Source organism: Canis lupus, chromosome 3 (genome assembly GCF_003254725.2).
Source record: "Canis lupus dingo isolate Sandy chromosome 3, ASM325472v2, whole genome shotgun sequence".
Taxonomy (NCBI): domain Eukaryota; kingdom Metazoa; phylum Chordata; class Mammalia; order Carnivora; family Canidae; genus Canis; species Canis lupus.
The window spans coordinates 1,928,994-1,936,742 of record NC_064245.1 but is presented as its reverse complement, the minus strand read 5'-3'; the positions used below and the strand labels follow the sequence as shown (position 1 = coordinate 1,936,742).

At 43.3% G+C, this 7,749-nt stretch overlaps 1 long non-coding RNA gene across 1 annotated transcript; it reads left to right on the top strand.

The window, feature by feature from the left end:
* On the top strand, nt 1-7,384 carry LOC125754818 (uncharacterized). Its single transcript, XR_007409664.1, has 2 exons — nt 1-208; nt 5,168-7,384. It is a non-coding gene; the product is annotated as an uncharacterized LOC125754818 (long non-coding RNA).
* Nucleotides 7,385-7,749: the final 365 nt, after the last annotated feature.

The window sequence follows — 7,749 nt, the reverse complement described above, 5'->3', positions numbered from 1 at the left end:
ACAAGCGACAATGAGTTGGTTGCTCTTGGATGTTTTAATGAGCCAGAAGTATAAATGGGAATAAAAACTAGGATCCTTGGCTCTGAGTCCACCTGCCTCCTCTACACTAAGTTAAGGAAACAGCGAATTCATTCATCTCAGTCTGCTTTATCTCCTAGACCCTTCAGAAGCTTGGAATTATTTAAGCGGCTTCTTTTTCTCCATAGAGGTAGATTTGTTGCATTAGTTCTCCCTTCCGTGGCAGGATTGAAAGTCACATCATTAGCAGATGTCGCAGTTTTCATTTCTCCTCAGGGGACATGATGGGTTGGAACTCAAGCGCAGGTGTTCAGTGAAGACCACAGCCTGTGATTCGGGTTAAATGTGACATAATTTTATAAGTACTCAGCTTCTTCACACCAAAGCAGCATTATCAAATATAGAAGGTCTTTCGTGGCTTTCTAGGATTTAGTGTGACCTCAGAATCTTGACACTTCACGTTTCTTTCGAGGGCAAACTTGAGCTCTCCTCTCTTGCTGTTTTCATGTCTAATGAATGTGTTTTTCTTGAGAGTCTTTGATGTCAGGTTATTTCTCACCCAGAGCTACACTTTAATGTGTTATCTGAGGAGGGCAACTACTAGAGCTCTACAGTGTCATTAACTTAGGTAGGCGTGGGAGTTGCTGCAGCAAAGGACGGCCGGAATCTTTCCATTTTACTACTAAAGAGTCCCCTTTGGAAAGGGAAGTGGGTTGTTTTTAATTTTTGTTTGACGAAAGGAAATTTTTATATGAAGAGTGGAAAGAAGAAGGTTTTCCATTTGCATTATGCCATTATGGGGTTTCCAATAATATACTGTACAAAGTGATTACAGTTAGTTTTAGTCCTTGGGAGAACTCAGCCAACAAGGCACAGTCCTCTCAAGGGGTTGGGGTGCACAGAGAATAGAAGGAATTACTGGTTTCATAATGGGGGGGGGAGGGAAATTATATCAAGAAAGACAACTCCCAAAGACAACTCCCTCCCTTTTTTCTTAAGCTTGGGGAGAGAACTCCAACGCTGTTCTCTAGTGATTCCTGGTGCCAGTGGGATGACTCCAGTGGACTTTCAGGTCTAGGGATTTCTGGGCTTCTACAGGTTAATGAGCACCTAGACTAATAGCCCTATTGGGAATTCAATTTAGAGTTTTATGTAAGGTAATATCTACTTCCACGGGAATAAATATTTTTTATCTACATATAAGGTTTGGCTCTTCGGATTAAAGCAAAGTCATCTGCTGGGTAATTTTTTTTTCTCTGAGATTTCTTACTCCAGCTAAAACAGCAGCAAAGTCAAACCCAGTTTTATGATGATGATGATGATGATCATCATCATCATCATTAACACCTTCATTTTCTTTTAGTTCAGAATGGCTTATTCTTTAGAGCAAACATAAAGTGATCTGAGTCTATGCACAAGAGCATAATAAATGCTAAGAGAAATGCTACTCTGCATTAACGAATGGATTGCATTAGAGCCGGCTAGTAGTCTCTTGGCAATAGAGATGTTACTGGATGTCATTATATTTGGATTTAGCTTTTGTGACCTTTAGAGGCTAGCTAACATAGAGGAAGAAAGGAAGACATAGCTTATTGTGCAGACAATGCACACTGTAAGTAAGACAGGTTGCAAAAAGCTATTGGTTTCATCACATAAATCTCTTTGCCTCAGAGAGGTTGAAAAGATCTTAGTAATTCATGGGCACAAACTTTAATTTACTATTTTTCCTGGGTGCCGCTGAGGGATGGTAGGAGGGAACAAAACTTATTATGAGGGGCACTGTTCTATTAGGGGAAAAAAAGAATGTGAAGAGAGGACTCCAGTGTTGCTGATCATGATGCGTTTGCTTGTTATCAAGAAAATAAAATTTCTTTGTACATGATTGTTTGAGAAGTCTTACAGCAATATTAATTTTCTTTTGGACTGCATATATATATATACACACACACACACAAACACACACATACACCGAGGCACTAGGCTGGTATTTTGAGTGGTTATATTTTCTGTTATATGAGGATAAATTAAAGAAAATTGTTTTCATGGGTATCTCTTTTTATGAGAAACTATTTTTTTGGAATATCCCTTAAGGTAATGTATGTGGTAGATGAAAGGATTTGAGAATCTGGTGAGTGACAAAGTAGATCGTCTACCCCCCTTTTCTTAGTGGTATTTCTCATGATTTGAGGGGAGAAGTTTTCAGAATATGAAAACTAGGTAGAAAAAGCAACCTCTCTGGATTATGATCTTGACCTTGTTTGTGGTGTACTAAGATGCCCAAAGCATCCGGACTGTGGTTTTGTTTCCCGTAATGCTCTGTGGTCCCATTTCCCAGCCCTGAGGTGGAGCAGCAGCAGTAGTTGTTATTATTTTTTAAAAATTATTTATTTATTCATGAGAGTCCCAGAGAGAGAGAGAGAGAGGCAGAGACATAGGCAGAGGGAGAAGCAGGCCCCATGCAGGGAGCCCGACGTGGGACTCAATCCTGGGTCTCCAGGATTAGGCCCTGGGCTGAAGGTGGAGCTAAACCGCTGAGCCACCCAGGGATCTATTATTATTATTATTATTATTATTCCCAGTTGTCCTTGGGATGCAACAGCAAGTCATCTCTAGTAGAGACCAAACCCACAGCACGAACACTTCAACATATCATTTAGCACTTGAGACGGCATATCAGAGATGCAAAACCACAGGCAGTTCCTTGGAAAGTGCTCACGACAGCACGAGAAGTCCTCCCACCTGCCTTTCAGAGGTGGCCCTGGTTCTGTTTTGCAGATCATAAGCCTCCTTTCCCAAGACGCTTCCTAACGAGAGGCTCTCAAGGCAACACTCTAAACGCCGCACAAACTCGACAATGTACCCAGGGTCTCAAGAGCACAAATCATGCTGGCAAATAACATTTACTATATAAATCAAATAACACATTCATTATCTCCAAGGACCTTGAAACCAGCACAGGAAATTAAGTTGGGTTTCAGGCTGCCTCGGTTCTGCTTTGAGGAGAGTGGCAGGGAATCGGAAATGTTGACAGGAGCACCAGTAATACTGTGGTTTGGGAGCATGGAGCCCTAGAGAAAGTAGTGATTTCTACATCCTGAAAACAGGAATGATGATTAAAACAATAGACAAGAGTTTTTCTCTTCTCAATAAGTGTCACAAATGAACAGGTGAGACCACGAATGAAGTTTCTCATATGCCCCCCCTTTTTTTTTCATGGCACAGCGGGAGGAATATTCTGGATTCAGGGCCCAGCCCTCAGGGGCTGATGAGCTAGTCAGGGCAGCTCACAGCAGGCACATGGTGGGGCTTGCTACTACACGGGCGCGTTTGCTATTTCACACTTTGTTTTTTCTTGAATAATAGATTGTTCTGAAATCATAAGCATTGTATGTGTGTGACAAGAGAGTGTATTAAAATGTTAATTTTGATTTGCTTTTCCCAAGTTTTTTTTTCTAAGTGGGTAGACAGCTCCTTAGTATTTTCTGTTCTTCCAAGTGTTTTCATAGAGCTAAAAGCAGACGCTGCGTGAAGTCAGTGGTGGTGTCTGTCTTCTGTAACACCAGGGACTCTGAAGGCAAGAGAGGCTGGTCTGGAGGGAGGCAGGGTTGGGGGTGGTGGGAACAGGCTTCTCAGGAGGAGGGGGCGCAGACACCCGCCACCCCCTGGGTGCTACAGCACAGCAAAAGGTGCTTGCAGAGCCCTAGAGAAAGGAGAAGCCACCGTAGTGACTGCAGTGGAATTCAGAACTGGATTGAAATGTACTTAAAGAGAACCTATTTGTTATTTCCCATACACTAGAGCTCAGGAGTGACATGCATACCTTCCTGGGTTTTTTAATGTGTCCTGGCAGTTATGTGATGCTTTGTATATAGTTTGTCTACATCGTTGGGCCAGATTGTAAGCTGAAAGGGTATAGTAATTCAAGAGCCACTGTGTTCGGCCCTGGGGGGCCCAGGGTGTGACCCTGGGGTCTCAGGATTGAGTCCCACTTCGGGCTCCTTGCATGGAGCCTGCTTCTCCCTCTGCCTGGATCTCTGCCTCTCTCTCTCTCTCACTCTCTCTCTCTCTCTCTCTCTGTCTCACAAATAAATAAAATCTTTAAAAAAGGATGAACCAGAGTCTGAGCATGGGCCGCACAGCCTGACAGGTGCAGCAGAGAGTTCCCTTCGCCCTGCTGCCGCTCTCTGCATTAGGCCCTGGCACAGGGTGACCAGGCCGTGTGAGCCGTTGGAAGGGGAAAGGAAGGCTTCTGTCCCCCAGGAGCACCTCTCTGCTGCAGCTTATCCGCTGGGAGCTCTGGATTTTTCGTGGTCTCCCGGGCACCAGGGGCACCGCACTCTCCGGGGAGCAGCACCTGCAGGCCGGGCTCCCCCACCCCCTGCACCCCAGGCCCGGAGGCTCATTTCCCCGCGGGATCTGGCCACCAGATCGGGGTCTCCTGACTTCCACTTGACATGTGCTCAGGGATGTACCTCGGCTGGACTTAATTCATCGCTAAATACAGCAGAGCCTGGGGCAAGGGCCAAGAGCTCTGGAATTCGACAGGGATGGGTTCAAATCTCAGTTCTGCAACTTAGCAGCTGTATCATTTTAAGCAAGTTACTTGTTCCTTTGAAGGCTTTGTTTCCTCATCCGTAAAATGGACATAAATGAAGCGTCTATCTCCTAATGTTGTTGCCGGTATCAACGGGCCGCGGTAGGCAAAGCCCAGCACCTGGTCAGTGCTCAGTAAATAGTATAACACAGAGGAAGTTCCGAAGGAGAAGGGGAGTTTTCAAAGTCATGGGGCCTTGAAGGTGAAAGGGGAAGAAAAGGGAAAAGGTAAAGCACACAAGGAAGACGAGTGCATGTGGCAGGCTGGGGGGAGAATGGATGGTGATACAGGGAGGGCAGCGCACACCTAGGGGAGCAGGAACTGAACTGGTTTTCAGGAAAATGTGCAGTCTTATAATGAGGTGCACATCATGTGCTGCATCTCGTCCTTTGTCCACTTAGAAAATCCCGACAAGTCACAGAGATGTTTAATTTATGCAGTTTAAGGTAACTGAATTGCCAACTATCAAAAACTTCTAGGTATGCAACTGCTTGTGCTAGACACCTTTCTGAAGGAGATGACATATTTCATTACCTTCTTTTGTTCTTTCCACAGACTTATGCTTCGACAGAGAAATACTACTTCCCACCTTGATCACATGGCAAATGTTGCTTCTGGTCCCTTCCCGAAACCACTCCCTGCCTTTTCTGTTGAAGTGAAGTCTGTGCCCTTATGCACGTGTCTTGTCACAGTTCCATCACATCCTAAATTGTACTGTGGAAGCATGAAGTTACTTGCTCAAGCTGAGATTTCCATCTCAATTGTGTGGAATGACAAGCTGCAATTTGTGGATAGGTTCGCAAACTAATAATTGGGCTGAGCTCATATCATGTGATCGTTCTCCTGGTACATTTTCTAGTGTTTGTATGTTAAACGGGATGCCAGCTACGAGTTAGCCAGTGCCCATGCCGAGCACAGTGGCGAGTTTGAAAATAGTATTTCATGTCTTCAGAGGAGGTCTCCTGGGCCAAAGCACCCAGTGTATGTTGTCTTTAACAAATAAGTCAGTGAGGATGACATTAATTTGAGCTGACCTGTAACAATTGCTCAGGTTTTTGTTTTTTTTGTTTTTTAAAAGGCACTTTGCTTGCCACAGCACAACATGCATAGCACTAATGCTGGTCACCATGAATGTTGTCCAGATTTGTTTGTCCTTATACTGAATTGTTCTAGGTGTCTGTGATTCATGAAGGCAAGGTCAATGGTAAGAGCAGACACAAAACCTGTAGCATAAAACTCAAGTCATACTAGTTTTTGTAGCATATGTGCATCTATGTATGTACACATACATGGGGAATATACAAATACATATGTATGTGAAGCACGTTTCTCTCTGCTATAATCCATTGTCCCCTCCTGGGAAACGATGGGAGAAAAGGGTATTGCGACTGCTGCAGGTCCTGTGAAACTACAGTCAGGACGAGGAAACAGCAAAAGTGTGTGTGTGCATGCATGTGTGTGACTACGGGCATGGGTATATGTGTGTGTAAGAGAGAGGGGGAGAAGAGACAGAGTTAATGGTTAAGCCAGAAGACGCTCAGAAGCATCAGGGCAACTAGACATGGGTATCAGGACACAGAGCCAGAAAGATGCAAAAGCAGATTCTGCTGTTTGTTCAGTCATTTGTTTTGTTTTTTTTTTTAGATTCCGCATATGAGTGAGATCATCTAATATGTGTCTTTCTCGATCTGATCTATCTCACTTAGCGTTATACCCCTTAGGTCAATCCACGTTGTTGCAAATGGCAAGATTTCCTCCTTTTCTATGGCCAAGTGGCTGGGTCATACAGTGACAGACAATAGCTATGCCTGTGGTAAGCCCAGCCTAAGGTTTGAACCACTATGTTATATGCCTTAAATTAATGTAACATGTATGTCAGCTGTACTCAAAAAATTAAAAAGATACAAATCCAGTAGATGAGAAATGGTCAACAGAAGGCAGTCTCATTCAATATAAGTGACTGTCAATGACTTTGGCCGTTTATGTACAAAGCATATGTTTTAATGGACAGGAACAATTTAAAGGACCTAGGGCAGGAAACAAATGTTGGTGAGGATGAGGAGAAAGGGGAACTCTCTTGCACTGTTGGTGGGAATGGGAGCTGGTGCAGCCACTCTGGAAAACTGTGTGGAGGTTCCTCAAAGAGTTAAAAATAGACCTGCCCTACGACCCAGCAATTGCACTGCTGGGGATTTACCCCAAAGATACAGATGCAGTGAAACGCCGGGACACCTGCCCCCCGATGATTCTAGCAGCAAAGTCCACAATAGCCAAACTGTGGAAGGAGCCTCAGTGTCCATCGAAAGATGAATGGATAAGGAAGATGTAGTCTATGTATACAGTGGGATATTCCTCAGCCATTAGAAACGATGAATACCCACCATTTTCTTCGACGTGGTTGGAGCTGGTGGGTATGATGCCGAGTGAAGTTAAGTCAATTGGTGAAGGACAATCATTATATGGTTTCACTCATACAGGGAATATAAGAAACAGTGAAAGGGATTATAGGGGAAAGGAGGGAAAATGAGTGAGAAAAAATTAGAGAGGGTGACAAAACATGGGAGACTCCTAACTCTGTGAAATGGGAACAAGGTGTAGTGGAAGGGGAGGCCGGTGGAGGGATGGGGTGACTGGGTGATGGGCATTAAGGAGGGCATGTGATGTGATGACAACTGATGAATTATTGAAAACTACATCTGAAACTAATGATATACTACATGTTGTCTAATTGAATTTGAATTAAAAAAAATAAAGGATCCAGGGCAGAGCAGAGTACAGTTTCCTAAATTCTTTTTCCTTACAGTTTTCTGCTTACAGTCCACCAGGGATTTAAGATTCAGATAACAAATTGTTAGACTATTCCTCACATTAAAGATAAAGCAGTTTTGGAGGAAATCATATATGTAGTAGAACATGTGTGGGATTTAACCCACAGATGGTTTGATATGTGTAATGGGTTCTCAGAGGTCTTTATTTTACATTCTTTCACTGGAGTTAAGACTTTAAGGAATGCAATTACCATATAAGGAAATAATGAATCATTATATTTTATTATTAAAGATGTTTGTGGAATAAGTCTAAGTTAAGACTGTGGAGAATTATAAAGCTTTTCTAATACAAGTATAATTTCACAATTA